The following is a 17223-nucleotide window of genomic DNA, read 5'->3' as shown; positions in this document are numbered from 1 at the left end:
AGTTGAACATATTAAAATACTTGTGGAGAAACAGCTGATGTGGCTTCCTCAAACTCATTCTCCTTCCCCAGCTTGCTGCCCTACCCATTCTTGCACGGCCTTCACATACACAGCAGCTTTGGGCTGCAGACCCTGGAGAGCCTTGTCCTTGCTCTCTCTTCCTGCTCCCTACAGGATAAAAATACATCAGTTGCTGAAAGCATATCCAGGCTCTGAATCTCGAGCAAGAACAACTTTGAAACAAAGAACTAACTTTGCTTTGCAGTTCATGAAGAGTCCTTCTGTGTTTTCTTGCAGTGCTTTGCCGTATCTGAAATCTAAATAAAAGGCTAGAGAGGGGCTTGTCAGGCATTTTTCTCTGAGGTGATTAAAGCCACATGAGATCCAGTTGACTCCTTTGACATGTTTGCTAAATTGCTCTATTTTGCATATAATTTGGGGATCAAATAAGAAAAAAAATAAAACAAAAGCAAAGGAATTGATTGAGACAATGTATGTCAAAAGTGTCGTGTGGAGAAGAGGATGTTTCTCTTGCCTGTGTTCCCTGAGCAGATGAACTAAAAAGGTTGGATTTTTATCATGTGTTGTCTGTCAACTTGCCTCTCAAAGTATCTTTCTTCACCTATTTTAATTTAGCACTCTTTAGGTGTATCATAAATTGCTTGGCTCCTTTTTAGCTTTGGAAGTTATCTTCAAAGCTCTTTWGGTATCATTTTGTTTATAGCTTTGTGTAGTTTGAAGAAATCTGTCGGTTCCCCCTTTTTCCACCCTTAAAACTTGTTACTAACTAGGGCTGTACTTTGTGGGCAAGCAGCCTGTTTTGGCTCGTGTGCTAGTGCTGCTCTTGCATGTGTGCTGTGGAGCCTTTAGCCTTTCTCRGAAGAGCATCATATGAGCCTCCTGCTCTCTCCTGGTCTCATCTGCAGTGCCCACTGTGCCTGTCTCCTTGTACAAGCAAGGTGGATTTGTCACAACCCTGCCACCTTGTCTGGAGCAAGGATATCAGTGTTTGGCCTTAAAAACAGCTGTTATTTATTTCAGAGAAGACAGTTCTTGAAATAGTAAACAGACTGCACACGTGACCCATTTACTATTTTTCATAGAAAGACCCAGAAGCTTGGTCTCCCTGGCTGTCTCTCTACAAAGCCTGTCTCAGTTTCTGCTCAGTTTTGTTCAGTTCCCAGGACGACTGTGGGCAGCTGAACAAATTGGAGAGCAAGACACCTATTAGTTAGCATTCCATCTTTGAGTGGATAGCTCCCATCATTGGGAAAGCCAGCCTTGCCATTTGCTACAGATGAATGAAATATCCCCAGAGCTAACATTGCCTCTCACTTCTGCCCTGTAACCTTTTTGAGTAACCTCTATTAATTTAAAATGCTGTAGATACTATTGCCCCTCTCTCTGGAGGAGGTGATCCTTGCYAAGGCAGTGCTGCAGTGTCTTAAGGGACCACACAGCAGGTATTTACATATTTAGGCTTTCATTACTATCTGGCTTCACAGTTCTTGGTAACTGAAAGTCTCTAAGAGATTATTTTCCTATCRGTACCATTCCATTTTCCTACAGCTATCTTGTACTGCCAGAGGCTTTGAGGTATTTTTATTTTTTTCAGCTCTGTGTATTTGTGAATGCAGTATATGTTATAATCCCCAAGCCATGGTGTTGGCAGACATATACACCATGTACACCATTGGAAGAGTTAAGGGTTGTCAAGGATGCCTCCTCTTTAAGAAGGTCATGCCCATAATGTTTATCATCCAGTCCTCTGTTTTTTTCACCTTAGAAGGTTTTTCAGACTTTTTGATAAGAGTTTTCAAGATGGTATGGTGCAATGAGATGGAACTTTCTGTGTGTATCCTGTTATGTAGCATAGTGAGCTTTTGCAGACRCTTTCCTCTGCAATGAATGCTTGCTGCCCAGCACCTGGAAAGGTCTGCACCAAGGGATTGCACCTTGATAAAATTGCATTTTGATGACTTAGTTTGTATGGGTAACCAGAAAAAAAAATCAGCTAGTGAAGATGCTCAGGAGTAAGAGTAGTGTTTGTCCCTGTGAGACAAGTATTGTAAATCCTGCTGATACTTATGAAATCATCTAGATTTAGAAGGYTTGTGAATTTGGATAGTCTGTTAAATAGATGGCTATTCATCCTTGTTTCTCCTCCTCTTCTGAGTTTAAGCATATTTACTAGGGTCATACCAATTTGGTATGCTCAAATTCAAACAAATGAGTTTCAGGATATGTTTTCAGTGATCCTTTTCCTATTTTATCTCAGTTCTTTTTAGGGAGTTGATATTAAAATGATGGTTATTTTGGTGTGCAATTTATCTAGATGTTTTTAAACGTTTTTCCTTACAAATCTGTCTGATGTGCAATATAAACAACTGCATTAGTGTAAAAAAATTCTGAAGACCATATCTGGTTTTGTCCTGCTATGTTAAGTTGGTTCCCTCTTGTGTATTGTTTCTCTTCTGAATTTAAGAGTACTGCTGGATAACCCCTGATCCCAGTTGTGGACCCTGTGCCAGGCTACAACTTGTGTACAGGTTCCCACACTCACCTATGGAGGTGACCTCCCAGCATTTGTGCCAAGTTGCATTTTCAGAGCTCACCAGCTTTTTGTACCTGCAGTGGAAAAGCCCTGGTTTTGCTTTCTCCTGTTATTAATCTAACAGACATTTATATCTGAAATTTAGGGTACTTAATTAACAGCCTACAGAGCCATGCCCTGCTGAAAGGCAGCTGCCATTGAGGAGGGAGCTGTTGTCACTTGACAGCACACAGCACTGATTTAGGATCTGAAAGTGCCCAACTGAAATGGAGATTCTTGATTCTTTGGGGTTCAGATGGAAATTACAGAGCATCCCTTTGCCATCTGCTCCTTGTTGGAAATAATGCAAATGTAAATGTCAGCTTTGCATCCTATGAGCCCATTACCCCTCTAGGCATACAGCCTTTCTTGCTGAGGGGAAGTGCATCCACTGGGACTGGGTTTTCTCAGCTGATAGCATGGTTTCTATGTCTGCCTCCATCCTGAACGACTCCTGTGTCATTCAGACCTCTGTTTGTTACATGGGTTTGTGAGACACTGGCTATGAAATAGGCTTAGAAGTTCCTGACCCTTCTTGCCCTATTTCTGTCCCTTTTCGAGGCACTTTAACTTGCTGGCTCTTTGTTTTTGCTGTCACAGATACTTTGAGGAACCATAGAAGAGGTCACTTTCGCCCTAATCTGGTTGTGATCTGTGGGGCTTTTGAACAGGTCTGTTGCCAAACTGAGGGAGGAAAAGCAATGAGAATGAGCAGTGAGAAGGAACTTAAATCGGCTTGCTGCTAAAGCCAGCTTCTTACACAAGCAAACACTTTTTTTCTACAGAAGCCAAAATACCGAAGTCAGTGCCGTGATGCCTCTATCTGAAGCCAGGTGTGAAGTTACTTACGGGTGATTTCCCCATTGTAAGTGGACACCTAAATAGCCAGGGTGGTTGAAACAAGGGAAGGCAGCAGTCAGCTCCTTCCAGGAGTGGTTATCTTGGAGCTGTCTCCTCAGGTCAGCTGACCGATGGTTTTGTGCCCAGTCCAGGGGGCTACTGCCTTTATTTATCCTTATATTAAATGTTATACAAGATGTCAGTTAAAGGTACAATCTGTGAAATGCATGATCTCGGGTGTGTTACCAGCTCTCTCTGTACAGGCTGCATATGGCCCGTTGTTAACACAGATGTCAGCCCAGGAACAGCTTGCTTATCTTGCTACACCTCAGAGAGCAGGCAGCAATTCCCTCCCAGATTTTGCTCAAGTTCCTGTGTCAGAAGTGGATCATTTGGTTTGGGGCTTTGGAGATGAAATTAGAGTAGTAATTAGGATGTGGCTGTGGCAAATATCCACTCAATAGTCTATGACAACATGCACTGGATTTATGACGGTGGCAAGAAATCAAAATAACACGCTAGGGTAGCTCCTTTCAAAGGCAAATGTAGCTGAATTTTGTCAGCTGAATCTGAGTCACGGTCTCAACCTGGGGTTAAGTCTTGGGACATTTTTATCTGTAAAACTTTGATGCCGTCTTAATAATCCTTACTGCACAGCCGCTCTTCAGCAGATAAGCAGAAACACACAGAAAATATAAATAATATTTAGAAGTTTTCTTTCATCTTCTTCCACAGATGATTTCTCAGTTTCTCTAACATAATCACATGATCAAGGATATGTCATTTTGACCCTTGAAAGCCTGGAAGAGCATGAACATGTCAAGTTCCTTTCCAATCACTTCAGAGATCCTGCAAACTYTGGCTATATGCAGAACTAGCAAKACATCGCAGTCCTTGGGTTAGTTTRGCTGATATTATCCGTCACTGATAAAAGAGAAAACTGCAGCCTATGTTCAAAGCAATAACAGGATCCCCGATCAGCAAAACAACTTTCCATTCATTTTGCATTCATGTCATATTGCTGTGTGGGCAGCTACAATGGATAAAATGTTATTGATTGAAAGCTCATTGAGTTTTGCTTCTCTTAGTTACTTAATGAAGACAGGATCTCTATTGAAATGAGCCAGTTGAGGCTAAGATTCACCTGGGTCTGAACTGGACTATTAGTTGCTGTCTGTATCTAGTGCAGAAATGCAGGCACCTYTGGAGTGACAGTCACCCAACCTGTTGCAGTTGGGATAAACTGTCCTTTGGAGATGTCTTTCTCCTCCTCTACATTCCTACAGGGAATGTAGACAACTGGTTTAGAGAGGTATCTCACTTTTAGGTGGCTGAAATTATGTGAAAATTGGTTATGCTGTTTATTCTCAAAGGTTAACAGGCATTTCCTTTAAATGTCTAAAAACAATGAGGTGAACAAATACCATCAATGAGTTTCCTCTATAAATAAATCCAAAGCAAAACKAACCAAATATTTGGAAATGGAGACTCAGTAACAAGCACAGATCTGTCCAGATCTTTATCACTACCAGCTACATTTCATATCTCTTTGCTGATTTCAGCTGTGACCATTATAGTCTTAAACAGGTCTATGAGTCTCCTTGCTCAGTGGGGAAAAAAGGAACCTGCAACTGCCATATGGCAGTGGGATTTTCGACCCCTCTTGCACTGCCCCACTGAAGTGATCTGGTGAAGTTTCTCTGTGCCACAGTGTGTCCAGCTATAAACTGACCTTCTTTGTGTTCTGTGGCTAGTGAGGGCAGTGTAGAGCTGGGTATTAGCATCCCAGAACAGTTTGGAGCGTCTCCAGTGTGTGGTACATTTCCAATATGTCTGATAGTATTTCCAGAGGGCCTCCTCAGCTGGGTGATACATACTCCTTTCTGAAGCTCCTCTGCTTTCTTTGCATCAAAATCAACATAGCACAGAGACTGCAGTTGCAGATGCCCTCTCACTCAGTTTCCCACTAAAATATCACATTGTGCTTCCCCRAAGTGCCTTGCCTGAACAGTCATACTTCCATTAACATTGATGTGGATTGAAGAGCATGTCCTGATGGARGCAGCAAGCCTAGCAACTGTGTTTGTAGGTAAACGCTTCCACTGATGCACACTGCCACACTTAATTCTCTAGGAGTGCTTGTAACCCAGTGAGACAGGGTGTAACTGTATGTCAGTAAGTTGCTGCTTTGTCTGTGACTTACTTGGCTCTCTCCCCTCCATTGAGCCAAGCAGAGCTCTGTGGGGCCACATTGTGGATCTGGGCAGGGGAGTAGCTGAACTGAAGTACTATGTAATACAAAAAGGGAGGTGGAGGACAGCATTGATTAAATTTRTGCCACTGTCAGTGAGGAGCTTGTGGACTGCAACCCCAGCAGTTGTTTCCTAGGTCTTTGTTKTCTCCTAGCCCTGACAACTTCTGGCCATTGCCTGTTTTCAGTTCCTTTAGCTGGGCTGTGGTTTCACATAGATTTAATTTCCTTCTACAGAAGATGTTTGAGATAAATTGCATCTCCTTTTCCACAGRGAAACTAAAGGAGAGAGAGGGAATGCTCTTCTCAGTTCATCTGAATCTATTGCTGGCAGTTGTGGAACMCGGTCAAGCAGGAGTAGGTGATGGGGTGGAAATGGCTCTCCAAGCAGTCAGAGATAGCAATAGCACAGGATTACCTTTCCTGCAGCTGCAGCAAAGGTCTGAACTCAGGAAGCTCTGCACATTACAAGTTTCAAAAWGGGATTTCCTCCCGTCACTAGCTCTTGAGTGCACTCCAACTTAGACCCAAAGCTCTGTCACCTGTATCAGCTCATGGGCAGGCTGGGAGCAGAGGATTAGGGCTACTTGTGCCTTGCCCATGTGATCCCCTTCAGAAGGGGTTCTACCAGAAAACTGCTACCCCCACTTTGTGACATAAATGTTTCATCACTGATGACACTACTTTAAATAGCATTGGCAGAAATATACCTGTGTTGAAAGGACCATGGGAACAAACTCTTTGTGCACAAATTGCTAGTAGACCTGAGTACATTCTCGGGTATAATGTTCCTGAAGATGCTCAACTTGCACGTTGCATTTCCCACAAACAACTTTTATTCATATTCATTCATAGCCTTCTTGCACTATTTGATTGACTGCAGCTGGATAAAAAGTAAAATGTTTGCTAACTCCTTTTTAGACAAGTATGCAACAGTATCTCAGTGTTAACAGCAAGCATATCTTTAGAGGGCATCTTTTTGTTAAGCAAATTATAGATTTCACCCTATCTATAAAAGAGCACTTTCAGTGTTCTTCTGATTCTCTTTTACTTTTATGATAATCTGAACACTTATAAGACCAGACATCGTTTAGATGTTCAAAATAGAATAGTATTTTTGGACCGTGACATCAGTTTTTATGCCATTTCACTCTATTTTGAGCTACAATTAAAAGTTCTTTTTTAAACAAACTGTATCTAATTTCTGGGCTAAATCAAACCAGGCAACAAGGAATGTTTTTACTTTTAACTAGAATGCCATTAGAGTCAAGACGTGCAAATACAACGTGGAATTGTAAGACATCTCTGCCAAAAAAAAAAAATTCAACTGCAAAGTCTTTGTCTGCAGTAGAAGAGGGCTTTTATTTCTAAAGAAATCCTGGCAAACCCTCATGAAGAATCACTGCTTGCACCAAAATAAAGTGATTTCCCACTAGAACTTGTTCCAGTTTTCTGAACAGAAGCAKCAATACCAAAAACAATTTTGCCATCCCAGCAGCATTTGCAAGCACAACTGTGTTTCTGAGAGCTGTGTGTTATCGACTCCTCCTTGACATCATTATTTCAGCAAAAATTTTGGACCCAGCTAATGCTGTGATTAGGAGCATAAACCGAGAGAACTAGCACGGGAGTGGTATTCAATTTTACACATAGAAATAGTGTGCACAAAATGTGCAACAAATATTTTTTCCTTACAGTGTATTAAGTTTGTAAATAGACCAATGCTCCAACTACATGCTGGGCCTAAATTCCATTGCAGTATGCCTTTAAAGAGACACACGCTGCATATAAATGTGTATGTATACTATATGTACCTTTGACATTTCTTTAAATGTATCTTTGCTCATGGCAAAATATAAAGTTTTAAAAAGCAACTTGTTTTTTGAATTTTCTGGGCAGTGTATGACCACTGCCTCTTGCTCTAACCAGCACTGCAGTTTTTACACCCAGCTAGCATAGAAAGGTTAAACTACATGTGACTGAAATCCTCAGGAAGTTGTTCAGATTTTTTAGCCACTGATGGCTCAGGACAGAATTTCAGCCCCAGTAGATGTTATTGTCTTCAGAATGATGCTTAGTCCTCACTGTCTAAGAAGACTAAGTGTAAAATTCCTCTCCCAGGTGGTGAGGAAGAACTGGAGCACTATCTGTGACCCAGGGGAAGGCTGTAGTATCTGGAACTTTGATGTCAGTGTTGATTGAAGACTGGCTTTGAGCTAAGTGAGAGGCACATGAGTGTGCTTGGTTAGCTGTAGAAAGCGTCAAATATTCAAAGCCTAAATTCAAAGCCTCTTAGATTTCTACCTTTAATACTGTCCATGACTCATGGGGAGACTCACAAGGTCATTCAGCTCTCTCTTGCATTGCACTGGGTCTCCACAGCTCCTGCTGCAGGAAGATGTCTTTTCCACATCTGTCTTGGAGAGCCGTGCTCCATGGTGAGGCATGACCTGAGCTCAGACTTTCATGTCACTGATGGTTAGGACCTATCAATTCCTTTCCTCCTCACACTGGCTCATGTTATTGTGATTTTTGTTCCCAACCTATCCTTTGTCATTCCTAGTATCCCATCCACCTCACCAGCCCCTTCTCCTGTCACACTGCCTCACCAACAAGAATGACTTTTGAAAGCTAAAAGTGGTGAGGACTTTTCTCAGGCTATTTCAACTCCTGATAATTAGGGACATTTCTGCAGGTGTTCAGAATGGRATGCTACACTGAGCTGAATGTGAGGTACTGCTCCCCATCCTGTGAACATCCAAGTAGGAGAAAGTAAATCTCACAATTATTTCAAATATGCCCAGGAAATCTGCATCTCTGCTAACTCTAGGAAATCTCTCCCTGACACACATGAATTGCCTTCTTTGTTTGACCTGTTTCCTATCTATTAAGCAGACTTACTGGGACTTCCCCCAGTTTCCTTTTGGTCTCTTTCATCTTTTCTTTTTTTTTTGTTCTTTGGCTTCTATACTCCATTATAAATAAAAATTTCCTAATTATTTCTGATCTAACCCTTTAAAAGTTTCACATGATGATGACACAGTAAGGAAATGAAAGAAGAAAGATATATTTGTGAATTGATCTGGTCACCCTCAGGCTTTGAAGTGGGAAAAATTTAGGTCCAGGCAATCCATTTCTGATGTTAATGTTTCAGTCTTGTATCTGGAGCCCCCATTAGTGAAGGGGCAATCTGTCATAGGCTCTCCCTATATGAGATGCTTTGTGCCCTTGTTCTGTGAAGAAAGAGTTGTCAACACAGGAGGTGACTATTAAATTGGGAAACTGAAAACATCACTTATAATGTTCATTAACAGGAAGAGAATTCCTTTTTTTTTTTTTTTTAAACCTAGAAGAGAAACAGAGAGATTTGATTTTATTGATATCTGCAAGATAAAAAGAAACAAAACCCCAGCAATTAAGTCTCCAGATAAGCATATTTCCTTGCAACACGAAATGTGTACTTCCATGGTAACAAATATAAAACAAACAGATATAAACTAAAAYTGCTTGAGGGCATCTTTAACTTATCAGCATAGGAAAAAGGGAAAGTAAATATAAATGTCACAGAAGCTATAACCAAACTTGAGAGAACATGCATTATRTTTAAATCTTATGGATAATGTGCTAAAGATTAAGTTGCATACTAATAACACACACTTTAAAATGGTATCACACAAACTGGATGAAAACAACCAAAACCAATTTAGTAAGATAATACAAATTAGGATCATACTAATATAGACCTGTATGGTGCAATTTCTGGTCATATGTCTAGGGGGCTGTTAAAAAATGTGACATTAGTCTCACTTTTTTTTAATTGCAAGCAAAACCCAAGGCCACAGTTTTGTGTGAGAAGGGTTTAACCTCTGTAAAATCCCACTGGGCACATTAGACAGGCAAAGCTTATTAAAACTGATGTCAGATTATAGAAATCACTATTCTAACAGCTGCTATTCTTGCTGATGCACTACAGCCTTTTTTTTCGTTGTTACTATCATATGACAGAGTTGAGGGACCTTCCCCATGGGAATCCTGCTGCAAACCCAAATATTAGCATAAACAGCTGARTTTCTGCCAGGTTTAGTGACCCTGCAATGAGCTGCTGTGAGCTCACTCAAGCTTGGAAAGCAGTGCTGTCCTGTAAATGACTTGCTGATCATTTGTCCTGGCTTTTGACACCCCTGGTGAAAGGTTGGCATAAAGGAAGCTAATAATTGCATCTTTTTCTCCAGATGTGATAGTGGAGCCAGTGAGCAGGGACATTGCTTGTATCTCAGTTGCTCAAATTGATTTAAATTTAATGTTGTCTTTTTAACGAGGCAGACCAGTGGCTGCTGTCAGTGATAGAGATGCACACATGAGAAGGTGGCAATACTTGGTGCATGTGAACCAAGTAGGATCTTCCCTCATTTTTCTAATAGCTCCTGCACCATGTTTTGAAAGACTTTTCATAATTCCTAGGAAGAAAARTGTGAGGAGAGAATCTTTCCAAAAGGCCTCCTTGGAGCTTCAGCTCCAGTAGATAATGTGATGGTGTTCAAGGCTGGCCTCTGACCCTCTGGGTCTTGTCAGCAAGGCAGCAAGCCCCAAGTCCAGCAGGGCCTGAGAAAAGCATGGTTAGCTTCCAAATTCCTACATTTTCCTGCCCACTAAGATGTCATATATGTGGGGCAGCTTGATTCTGCAGCATTTAATTCCTCCAGAACTTTTCCTAGAGAAACTTAAAGTTACCTTTCTCCTCCACATGTCTAGAAAATGCACTGAACTTCTGATTCAAACATGTCCAGCAGCATAACATGCTGGGGAAGATCCTACTGACATTCACAGCTTCTTCAGGCACTATCTGTKGTGTCTGGATTCAGATATCTTGTGATTTAACTTTCCCTCTGCATATGTTGTGTCTCCAGCAAACCTAGCATTGTAGGAAAGACAATATCCATATCCAATATGGTTTTGCAAAATACTTTTTGTGGGCATCTCTAAAATRTTAAGAGTAATCCCCGAGAAGGGATTATGAAGGAAAAGGTGGGGGAAAAGTGAAATTGCCAAAAAGTCCGAAATGTTTCCTTGCAATTACTAGCAGTTTTCAACGTACCTAAGTGTTGCAGTATGAACTATGTCTTCAAGCAGTTCTTGAATCTTGACAGTACAGATTTTCAGATATTTTGTTTATGATGCTTACTGCGTAATGCAAATAATGTAGCAATACAACAAGCGTGAAGCATGACATAAAAAATATGATTAATGTCAAGCTCACAGATCTAGTCTCTCTGTGATACAWCCTCAAAGTGCCTTTTGCCTCTGAGTTACACATTTGAAATCAGGGAGACATAGCCTAATTTTCATTATCTTTCGATACTCACGAGTATTTAATAAGAATGAAACTTATGCATGCATTTTCTCATAAAGATCAAATCTCGCTTGAGAAACCTGATAGCTTTTCTTTGTTGGCTCTTAGTTCTTTTGATAAATTARTGGCTGAAAAAAGTACRGTAGTGGTAGTTTAAATTAAAAACRGCAACAGCATTTGATACAGYGCCKTGCAATCTTGCTTTTTAATTTATAGTAGTTTGGGCATAAAAATTGCTATGCAATTTGAAAAATTGTGAGCCTTAAGCGTAACTGAACTGGACATCTATAATGTTTTCACAATTAAAAAGCCTTTCGCCCTGGATGGGAAAAACTTTCCAAAACAAAGTAATTCTTTGTTCATAGAGCTGTGGTCCAGACATGAGAACTCAAGTCTTCTTAGAAAATTGTATGGGCTCCGTAACTGTTCAAGACATACAATCACAGTATGGTTTCCTGTATGATGAAATTGGGCCAAATCAATATTGCCTGACCCCTTGGGAGTTCTAGGCTTGCCAGGATTCTGTTATTTGGAGCAKCTTCTGCTCTCTGACAGACACACAGCTTATTTTTATTCATTTTCCTTGCTGCTTCAAAATCCACTACATTGGATTCCTTTACTTGATCCTGTGTTAATTGAACAGAATTATTTTTATACCATTTATGCTTAATCTAAATTAATAAATATGTTTTATGCACAGGGTGCCAAGTGTTTAGACATATTYCCCTGTATTCCAGTCTGCATGCAGGAAGAGGAGCCCTAATTTTCAAAGGAACAGCAGCAACCCCCTTTGTAGTGTATCAAAAATATTTTGAAAATGCAGGTATTATTAATCAATATTATCTCACTGGATTGCTGAGCACTTTTCTGCATTTCYAGAGCCTGAGGCAATAAGGCTCAGATGTTCTTCCAGTAGCAAGTATACCTTCAGACACATATATCTCTGTAGTTAAATACACTTTATTATGAACATACATCAAATTAGATACGTATTTTCAGGTGTCATTGTTTTGGACAGTGATMCATTGCAGCACAGTAGTCATGACTTAAGCAAATAAAAGAGATATTTCTCATCTTTGAAATGTTTTCAGAATTATTCAGTCCCTTTGGTAATGTAAATAAGTAAGGCAAGAGGTTATGTAGACAGTCAGCACTCCTATCTGGTACAGGGTGTAACAGGACAGACACTCCCCATGCCAGGTAAAGGCAGGGTGGCTTCTAACAGCCTTACTGTGATTGATGTTAACTGCTTCCGATTAAAGTTCCAATTAAACTGCTTCCAGTCTGGGCTTTACCTAGAGAAGAAGGATAACTGCTTTGTCTTGGGAGATGGGAAAACAAACTGTGTTCTTAAACAAGCATCCTAGGAAAAAAAAAGAGAGGAAGGGAAGCTGTCAAGAGGACAATACTTTTGCCTTTTCATTGTAAGGCCCAGAGACCAGAAAGGTCAGTTCTTCCTGAGTATGGGGATTGACTTTTTGACCTCCAAAAGCATCTCAGATTTTTAAGCTTTTCCGAGAGCCCATCATTAAGATACAGGACAAGTTTGGTGGGGCTGGACATGAAGCTGCATCCACCCCCTCTGCCCGCCTGGAAACCTCACCGTSAGCCAACTCAGTCTGCTTAGATTAGGGATGTTGCTCAGGGACATCTCAGGRAATAGAAATGCCTCAGGAAATGAGAGTTTGCTGTGACCAATGGATTTTCACATGTGGACAGACATTTATTAGTACCCCTGTTTGAAGTTTGTTCAGCAGGGGGATCTCATGTGAATAAAAGCCAACTGTGAGAAAAATTACCAATATGCTTTATGCCTGTTCTCATAAGTCTGAGACTTATTCTAAGTGAGATTCCATAAATGTGCAGCCTTGGGTGCTTCCTATTCTGACTATCATTGCTACAAGGCTTGGAGGAGAGCTTTGCAGAAGGACTTTTCCATGGCTCAAGCATTTATCAGAAGGATCTCATTACACAGATGCCTGTGGGCTTTGTGAGGGCAGTCACACACTAGCTGTGTCTGCCCCCAGGGCTGGCAGGACAGAACCAAACTCAGCTACAGAGGTCATTCAGCCATTTGCTAGACTTTCAAATAGTCCCATTTGCTCTGGCGCAGTCCTGGCTGTGCTGCTGGGGCTCAGCCACCTCTGTGTCTACAAGAGAACTGCACGTGGGCTGAACCAGCATGTGTGACAGAAGCCGGGCTGGACTAGAAGCTTGTTTTTTTGAGCAAGACAAAGTCCAAAGATACTTCTTCCCCCCTCCCTTTCCACGACATCTTCGRTGATGTTAAATTTTAGATCTTTCCATGCCCACCTTCAGTCATGCTCCACTGATTCTGGTTGATGGTCTTCASCTCTGTAACATACAGTCTCTTTGATATGATGTGTGATTGAATGACTTGCAAACGTGGACAAGGAATGCATTGCTGCTTTGTTGCAAGTGGCAAACATTACTTGACATGGTGAATTTCCCTAAACAGCTACAGACAGCAATTTATTCATGGGAAATGCTCAATTATACTCTCACCAGACCTCAGCTGTGGCATCCACAAGTTTACCCACTGCTGATGAGCAGCACCTAAAGCCAGATCTGTGCTGAAAAACTTTCCATCTTATACTTCAACTACCAGTTTCAAGCTCTGAGCACTTCACTGCACTGAGCATATTTTACTGCCTGAGATAACTTGAGGATACTACCTGAAAGACACTCATCCCTCCCATCCCAGCCAACACTTCAACCATTGTGGGAGTCTCCCTGTACCCTAGAATAKATCTTCATCCTAAGCTATCATCTTGCCTCATGTGTTTCCCTGAAAATTTTCCATGTTTATGAATCCTCATTTTCCCATGAGAAACTGTGTCATCAAAGCATTCCCAGTCAGCTGCAGTTTTCTTTCACTTCAAAGGCAAACATTGTGTCTAAGACCTGCATGCTGGGAAATTTCTAAGTCAGATGTCTTGTCTCRAATGTTTGAAGGAGTCCTTTTGGAGGGTTTGTACACAACACATAATGCCCAGCATTAAGTATTTGAGGTAAACCACATTAAACTAGAAAAGCATTGACATTATGTAACATTTAGTACTGCCTGAACTGTGACCTAGAGCCATCTTTTTTTTTTTCTCCTCATAAACTGTAGTGTCATCAAAGTGTTGACTCTCTACAGTAGTGTTTAAATATACTTACTAAACTCCCTTTATTTGCTTGCAAATAAAACTCTGTGTGTGTGGTGGAGGTGGAGTGTTAGCTGTTAACATGCTGGATTGTTAATGGGTTTGAGCAGGGGCAGCACAGAAGACATTTGGCTCTGTTTAGAAACTTGGACATGGTTCCTGTTCTGGCCRGGTGCTGACTCCCATGTTTCGTTGCAAATAGAGCTCTGGACCCTTGGAGAGCAAAGACAGTCATGTGCAATGTTCTACCATCTCTTGTAGGAAAATACACCTGCGTCCTGATGTAGGAATGGCACTCCCCAACTTATGTTCCCACTGACACACTCCAAACTGTGCACTGCTCACTCGCCCCCTTCTCCCCCTCCTCCTGAAAGGAGATGAAAAGGGGAATTTCAGGCACAAAAAGTAAAGATCTTGGGTTGAGATAAGAAAAATTTACTGGAAACAGCAATGAGATAAGAAAACAAAGAGTAACAGCAACAATACTGATAAAAGCATGTACAAGAAATGAATGATTCACATGTGAGTTCTCACCCCTGACAATAACTGGCTTCTCCTTCCACCAGGCTACCCCTGTCCCCAGAAAATGAGTGAGGTGGTATAGAATAGCCTCCAGATCCTACCCATGCCCCGTCCTGCCTAATGTAAAAATTAGCCCTGTCCTGGCTAGAACCAGGACAACCTGCAAGGGCAAGCAGGAAGAGAAGGTGAAAACACACCACCATCATCACACCAAAAAGAGCTCATGACAGTGAGGTACCCTCTCCAAATCAAGACATTTGAAATTGTTCAGCTGTGTTTGCTCAAAGTCACTGCTTTGCTGGTAGGCAGCTGGAGACTGTGCCAGAGGAGACAGAGCTTTGTGTCAGGTACATTGGGGACATAACTCTTACATGGCTTATCTTCATGGAAAGTACTGTCAAGAAAGTTATTAATAACACTCTGACAAAAGTCAAGTAAGCTTTCCTCCTCCAGAGCAAGTTCATTATACATGGTGAGATAAGGATTAATTCCCTCACCATCATAGTTCTCATTTTAYAACAGAGAAAAATACCTCTGGCTTCTCCAACTAGTTGTCCAAGGCTCCCTTTAGCTTCAGGCATCCAACCATTTTGTGTTCACAAGATTTTTTTTCAGCTCTCACAGAAAAGGCTTATTTATTAAAATGAAAGGCCAGCTAGATTTTGAGATGTATATATGTACTGCAGATCAGTGTACCAGTCTAAGCTCTCAGAAACACCACTAAGCCTTTTGTCTTGAAACCAGGTAAAGCCTTTTGGGCCAGTGTGTGTGCAAATTTGTGCTACTTAAAATCTGATTATATCACAGCTCCCTCTGCGGACTGTCATTCCAAGCATGGATCTAGATGATGTTAAACAGCAGCTACAAAGATTAAACATTTAAAATCAGCAGGTCTGGATAACCTGCACMTGTGATTTTTAAGACAGCTAACTGAAAAAAAACCAATGAGTGAAAATGGTGATTTTCAGCATACCGGAAAACTTCCAGCAGTTTCCAGAAGACTGGAAGAAAATCAATGGCATGTCAGTGTTTTAAAAACCTGTAGCAGGAAGCTTTGGATATTACAAGCATATCAGAACTCTTCRGAAGCAAAACAAAATGTTGAATCGTGAGTTTACGACTTGTTTTTAAGGACTGAATGAAAGCTGTTTCGAAYCAAAATTGGTTTATGGAAAACAAACCTTGTCAAACTAAAATACCTTTTTGTGATGAGACGGACCATTGCTGGAGACAAGTTATTAAAGGGAAACAACATGGTACTACTACTTTTGCAGAAACTGTGCATAATTAGAAATTTCTTCTTTAGATTGAGACTGCAAAATTTAAAGATATTTCCAAATTGCTTAGCCAAAACCTATAGAAAGGGTTCCAAAACTACTAAACACTTCTGACAAAACCTCCTCTCTTCTGTTTTTAATTTTGAAACATGGGAAAAGGTAAGACCCACATTGCTCTCTCATGCAAATKGATATTTGCATAAATGATGCAAGAACTAATGATAGCAGGATATTGAATGCTCTGATTGTTGCTGAGCAGCTCAAGTTATGCAAATATACAAATACTGTTTCAACAAATGAGTAAAGGGCAGTGGTGGGTAAGTTCAGCAATAAGCCTTTCTTTGGGATGTTCTTTCTCATACATTCTCTCTTAAATAGTCCATGGCCTTATGCTCCAAAATAAATATAAGTTAGATGTGTGCTGCACACCAGCAGTATGCACCAGATGTTTGAAAGCTGTGAATACATTTAAAATGCCATTTTCCAGTGTCTGATTTTTAAACAGGATGAAAATTTTGGGCTCTATGCAGGAAGCTGCAATGACTATCTTATCTGTGAAGGATTCATTTAATTTGTGGCAGAATGGCTGCATTTCCCCACTGCCAGAGAAAGCAGAGGAAATTAGTATGAATGCACTCTCACTGAAGAGGGTGAGAGAAAGCCTGTGTGCGTGCATTCATAGAGATGTTGGGTTTACATTGATCTGAGCTCACCAGACCTGTAAATTGAGAAAAGTGAATGAATCCTAGTTAGAATCCTGTGTACTTTCCCATGTGGAATGGAATCGGTCTTACTGCATTTGTACTTAATTCACTGGTGGGTGTAGCAATCACCCCTCCGTCTCAGCTGAGTTTTCACTAGCTGAGTTTTCACTAGCTGATACCTTTGTTTCTTGTTGTGGGTGACCCATGAAATATAGCCTCAGTCCAATGGACACAAAGGATCAAGTAATCCCAGTCTAAAAAGGCGCTGCTCCTTGGCTGAGAGTTGCCACCATGAAGGTGAGGGATATGGAATGTATTTTACTTTTCATGGGTTTGAAAAACCCAGGTTTAGGGTGATCACATCTCTGGTTCTCTAACCACCGAACACCACCCAAAGGGTGCATGTCTGAGATCTGCAAAGGTAMTTGGACACCTACCTCATATCAGCTTCCCATGGGTATCCCTGGAGACTGGAGATGGAGCCAAACCGCTGTATACTGAGGATCTTTCCTTACA

The sequence above is a fragment of the Malurus melanocephalus genome, unplaced genomic scaffold, assembly GCF_030028575.1.
Source record: "Malurus melanocephalus ecotype Western Australia unplaced genomic scaffold, MMel_1.1 scaffold_71, whole genome shotgun sequence".
NCBI classification, from domain to species: Eukaryota; Metazoa; Chordata; class Aves; order Passeriformes; family Maluridae; genus Malurus; species Malurus melanocephalus.
Note: the sequence above shows the minus strand (reverse complement) of the source record.